Source organism: Cetorhinus maximus, chromosome 22, assembly GCF_964194155.1.
Source record: "Cetorhinus maximus chromosome 22, sCetMax3.hap1.1, whole genome shotgun sequence".
Lineage (NCBI taxonomy): Eukaryota > Metazoa > Chordata > Chondrichthyes > Lamniformes > Cetorhinidae > Cetorhinus > Cetorhinus maximus.
In genome coordinates this window covers 42,546,079-42,552,303 of record NC_135900.1, presented here as the reverse complement: position 1 = coordinate 42,552,303, position 6,225 = coordinate 42,546,079, and the positions used below count along the sequence as shown (strand labels likewise).

The following is a 6,225-nucleotide window of genomic DNA, read 5'->3' as shown; positions in this document are numbered from 1 at the left end:
CATGGTGTAATGTAATATTTTGAAATGAACTCTGCCACTAGTAATTACTGCCTTATCAGGTTTAAGTGCTTCAGTTTGTCTCGTCCAGGTACTGGGCTATCATTATTGCAACTTTTGCGCTGATTGATAGTCTTCCATGTTGAAGCAAGATAAAGAGAATTTATTTTATGCAGCAAGTTGTTATGATTTGGAATGGACTGTCTGAAAAGGTGGTGAAAGCAGATTCAAGAATGATGTTCAAATGTGAATTTGATATATACTTGAAGAGGAAGAATTTGCAAAAGCTATATGGAAAGAAGGAGTAGAATTAATTGGACAGCTCTCTTAAAGAGCTAGTACAGGCATATTGGGCCAAATGATCTCCTTCTCTGAAATATGATTCTATGACTCATCACAGTGGTAAATTAAAATGGAAGACGTCAGAATTTGTAGGTTTCTTTTCTGGGTGTAAATGAAAATATCTACTGCTATTTAACCATCTACAAGTCAAAATATTAGTCCTTTTACCTTAACTGAATATTTAATAATATGGTATGTGCCAACATGTTGCTAAATTCTCTCTGAGCTTATAGCATTTCTTATAGCATTATTTCTGAAGGTCGTCTCACTTAAAAAAACATTCTAGTGGTAATAAAACATGGTAAAATTTTGTAATTTTTGCCTCACTACAAACAACATTGCATTAGAAACAATTGCAGTGTATGAATCAAGTTTACTAATTGATCCAACATTAATGTACTTAACTTAGTCATCTGTCAGAAAGTCAGATACCAAATTTACATTGCAACTTGGGGCACACTGCCTCAGGACACAAACTACGCTACAGAGTTCTAACATACGAGAAATCTTAATTCCTGATCTCTTCTGCACCATGTGGGATGCCAGTTGGGAATTAAAGCTTCTCTACACCTTGTTTCAAATTTTTTTTCGCCATTATTAGTGAAACATGTCAGTCTGTCATCCACACCAGCTGTGAGGGGAACACCAGAAAAGGGATGCTACATATCATAAAGTTATAAATTTCAAAATTCCAAATTTCCTTTTGTCATATTTCTGTGTCTTTCTGTGACAGATTATTACAGACAAAAACAACTTATACAAAAAGGTCATTGTTAACCATCAAAAAAATAACAAAAGCAAAACTTTGCACTCAAATTCCTGAAAACTATAAGAAAATATAAAACAATGGGAACTATGGAAAATATAACAGAGGTGATTTCCAACTTGCCACCAGGGCGTAAAATTAGCATTGTGGATTGACTGTCCAGTTACAAAGTTGGCCAATTTTCATTTCCATTGATTTTTATGATGGGAAATGGATCTGCAATGGTACTTATACACATGGGCAGCAAGTTGAGAAACTACCCTTGTAACAATTCACATAATCTTTTGAAAAGAAAAATTTGCCCCAATAAGGTTACCCTTACAGGCTGACGTATTGCTGTAGCTGTTGTGTTCTTTGCCAGCTTTGGCATAATGCTAGAGTCCCTGACTCAGGTCATTAGTTCAAACCATACTCCAAAGACTTGAGCACATGACTTCAATACAATACTGAGTTAGTGCTGCACTGTCAGAGGAGGCTTTTTCTAAATGAGTTCTGCTTTCTCAAGTTCCAATGGCACTAACTGAAGAAGAGCCGGGGGGTAGTTTTTCTAGTGTCCTGATCAACAATTATCTTTCACTCAACACCAGCAAAACAGATTATCTGGTCATTTATCACATTGCCATTTGAGAGACCTTGCTGTATTTAAATTGGCTACTATGTTTGTCTATGTTATAACAGTAACTACACCAAGGGAGTGTTACATTTACTGTGAAGCGCTGTAGGATGAGGTCATGAAATGTGTTACATAAGTACAAGCTCTTTTCTTATTGTTGGTCATTTCCGGTACACCAATAAACACTAGAAAAGTATGACAGGCTGCAAACAACCAAACAGAGTTCCCATATTCAAAGAAAATGAAATAGCCACCTGCTTACTTATAGACACTCTTTGACCAGGGTTTTCCTCTAGCATGGGCGTCATGGCAATCGGGAGTGGAAAACCTCGCGAGATCGCAAAAATAGTGCAATCATGCCGATGTGTTTCACAATGGTACGTAAGCGATGTCCACCTGGCGACCTGCACTTCAATCCTCCATTCGAACACTGTTCACTTAGCTTTGCACAGTGGCAGTAGTGTAGACGTTGAGGTTTAACCGAGGCGCAATTATTGCTTATTGAAAACTTTTCCCAATACCCCGCTCTGACGACTTGAAATATAGTCGGCAACAGCAACTTTTGATAGTTTCTACCTTGTCTTGGACAGTGCTCCTGCGATTCAGTGTCAGTCTCCAGTTACAGCACCATATTGGTTTCAGGGTGGCGTAGTGGTATCGTCACTGGTACTGGTAATCCAGAGACCCAGGGTAATGCTCTGGGGACCTGAGTTCAAATCCTGCCATGGCAGATGGTGGAATTTGAATTCATTCAAGTCTAATGATGACCACTAATGGCCATGAAACTATTTCTGATTGTCAGAAAAACCCATCTGGTTCACTAATGCCCTTTAGGGAAGGGAATCTGTTGTCCTTACCTGGCCTGGCCTAGGTGTGATTCCAGCTCACAGCAATATGGTTGACACTGAAATGGCCTAGCAAGCCACCCAGTTCAAGGGCAATTAGGGATGGGCAATAAGAGCAGGCCTAGCCAACGATGCCCACATCCCATGATTGAATTTTTTTTAAAGCGGTAGTGTCTTCTCAGTGGCTGCAGGGCGAGGCTGGCTTGGCGAAGAGGGGAAGTGGCCTTGGGCAAATTCGGACGCTGCAGGGCAAGGGCTGGCTTGGCATGGGAGGGTGAGGGGAATGCCAGGGTGTCTTGGTGGTTTGGGAGGGGGGGGGTTACATGTTTAACAGTGTGAGTGGCCTCAAGGTGTTGAGGGCTGAGGTGGACACAAGGCATAGGCCCTTCCACCTCAGAATGTCCATGGGCTAACTAACGGCTATGCACTACAAGAACAATGGGATCAAGAGATACGGAGGGAGGAGTGAGAGGTCTATGAGGGAGGGTAATCTTAACACTTACTTCCTCAGCAACGAAGTGGGGGTGCTGGTGAGGTGGGGTTTCTGTTCTTGCACAGGGAGGGTCCAAGCTGGCCTGGTAGTGAGAGTTCAGCACCACCACCACCATCTTGCTACCATCTGTTATTGCGCAGATGAAAAGTTTAATGAGATCAAACCCTGCTGCTGGGACTCTGCAGGTACCTTGGACACCAGCTGGCTGCACTGGTGGGGGGGACCAATTAAAGGGCCACCCAACTGAACTGTGCATTCCCACATGCGCAGACAGGCACAGCTGAGAGATGTTAGTGACATTGCAAGGAATCAGCAAAATGAAGCACCGATGTGTATTCATGTGGCAGTAATCGTGCAAACTAGCACTAATTGATCTCCTGGTTTAACCCCTTGCTCGCAGGATGGCATTTCCCCACGGCGATGATGAAGTTAAGAGCAATTGAGCCCCATATAAGCTTTTGAGGCATGTTGATTATTGGCGCTAGATGGTTCCCAGAAGACAAGCCTCAGGCCACCCTCAACATCTTGCATAGCCTTTGTAGAAACTGGCACTCCTGTATATTCCAAACTCTACAGTATTACAATGCTGTGAATGAGGATACCAGCGCCTGGACTGAAAGCAGCACACCCAGGTGGCTGGCCAAATCAGTCTCATCTCATGATTTGTAGGAGGGGAATCACCTGGGTACGCAACCCGCATTGTAGATCATTTATGTAGCAAGCATTTGGCAACACGGGAACTAGGACCATGAATTCACAATTGCTCACGAGTCATTGACACATAAATTAGTCCTGCAGACGAGTCCTGATTCTTGTCTGTTACTCCTTGATGCTGCAGAGAGGAGGCCACCAGGAAGATGGAGCCTGGATTCATTGCTGCCTGCATAACGGCAGACAGGAATGAGAGAAGAAGGAGAAGATTGTGACGGAGGAGGCTGGCTCATCAAAGGCAGGAGTAAAACTCTCAAACCAAGCTCTAGCGGTGCCCCCTCCGTATACGGAGGTTCAGGGAAACAGAAACACTGTGCATAGGCGCCTGGGGTGTACTGATGTTGCCTGTCTTATCTGCAGGTGACCAAGAACCAGTGTCGCCAATGCCTCCGTATGTGCAGGGATCTGGCATCTCACATTTGCCACATTCTGCACAAACTGGCGCCATGTGGACGTGGAAGATACCCTTTGCCAGTGGCTGTGAAAGTAACAGCAGCACTCAATTTCTATGTCACAGGTTCCTTCCACTGGTCACAGACGCCCTTTTTACCAGGGCCCACAATTATGTCAACTTCAAGAGATCAAGCACGCCAGGATGCCAGAGCACTGGCCTTCACTGAGATATGCTTCCCAATGCGATCCATATCCAGCAACCTGACTACACACTGAGTTACGTCAATGGTGCAACTGATGGGTGAGATTGGCACCAAGGCAACTGAGGATGTTCACAGGTCTCAATCCATGTACATGAGTTAGTCCTTCCTGTCACCTTCTTCTCAATCCCATTGACATCGGCCACTTTCATTCAGGGATGGTGGCCTTCATGTCTTGTCAGCTTACTATGGATGTGGACCAGCTGAGGGCTGACGGTATTCAATCAATTGCATGCCAGCCATTAACATGCCTCCTCTTTCATGCATAATTTGTGCCTTCATAGGCAACACTGGCCCTGGCGATTTGAAGGATCTCTGACACCATGAAGCCCTCAGGGTGACATGTAGTTTCCATTGTGGAGCACAATGAAGCCCCACTTCTCCCATCAACATTGTCTGAAGACACGACTGGCGGCTCTTTGTCATGCTCAATGGGTCCATGGCTCACCACATGTGACCATTTCCAAGCAGCATTTGTGACCGCAGCCAGTGGTCAGGTGAGGAGATGCACAGCACCGCATCAGTACTTTAAAAGGATAGCTATGAGGACACAACACACACACACCTCCATGATTACAGACACTCAGGCCTATGTGTTCGAGTACGAGGACACTCATGCGGCTGAGAGGGTCAGAGTCTCGTACACTTAAGTTGGAAAGGTGCTCATGCTTATCGCTCAGCTTATTAGATGTACAGTCAGAAATTCGCAAGTGCAACTACCAGACAGGAACACAGAGTTCCTTAGAGTATGGGCTCATAGCATGGAAGCCCTGGCAGAGGACAGAGTGCCTGGAATTCCAGGACATATCACCCTTCTCCATGCGTTAACACTCCTGTCCTTCTACACTACACCTCCACCTTTCAATCATGCATACAACATGGGAGAACACCTCTGCCTCCATGTCACACAGACAACAATGAGATGGAGATGACTCTGAAAAGCACTTGAACAACGTGCCTTCTGCAAGAACAGGTAACATGATGAGTGCTGCATCACTGCTGTTAGAAATGAGATGAAAATGGCCAAACACTGCGATGACATGTAACCAGACTACACAAAGAAATGCCCCTGATCACGACATCCACAATAAGTGGGGGGAGGGAATATGGTGTCATCTGATTGACTGCAACACAGATCTTAATAAAAAGAGGCAAATGCAAGAGGAGATGTGGAATGAATCATATTCTATTTACAGTTGTGCACATTACTTACATGTTGTGAATACCTGTGCCACCTTTGTGCTCCTAATATTTTTTAATTTTCTTAACTCTAATGCATGATCTTGGTGCATCCCTGACATCCACAGTGGAGGTGGAGGCAGCCTGCTGACTGCTACACACTGCTGTCTATGATGACCTAGGCGGGCATCCTCTGGAGGGCCGAGACCTGGAGGGCCCCAGCCTGCTTGAGGTGTCCTGCTGCGGGGCAGGTGTGCCCTCCTCGGCCTGCGGATCTGGAGCTGATGGGTCACAGGAAGGCGGGATTTGATCGACCGGACATTCCCGGAGTCAACTGGATGGAAGGCCCCGGGTTTCCAGCTGCTGCACCTCCTCCCTATGGGTGCCCGAGGACCCCTGGCTGACTCCCTGAGGAGAAGGAGAAGCTGGAGTGAGTTTGAGCTGCCTGGCACCCTTCTCATGTTCACACTGTTGGAGGCCAGCTATGGTTTCAGCAATGGAGCTCTGCTCGTGCAGCAATACATCCCTTCCTGACGTTCCTGTGATTGTCTTTGCAGCTCCAACAGCTGATTGAGGACTGAGTCCAGAGGCTCATCTTCTGAACCGGACTCAGCAGATTCCTTGCC

At 45.5% G+C, this 6,225-nt stretch overlaps 1 pseudogene; it reads left to right on the top strand.

Moving 5' to 3' along the window:
- Positions 1-2,158: 2,158 nt before the first annotated feature.
- Positions 2,159-2,307, top strand: LOC144696835 (U4 spliceosomal RNA; annotated as a pseudogene).
- Positions 2,308-6,225: the final 3,918 nt, after the last annotated feature.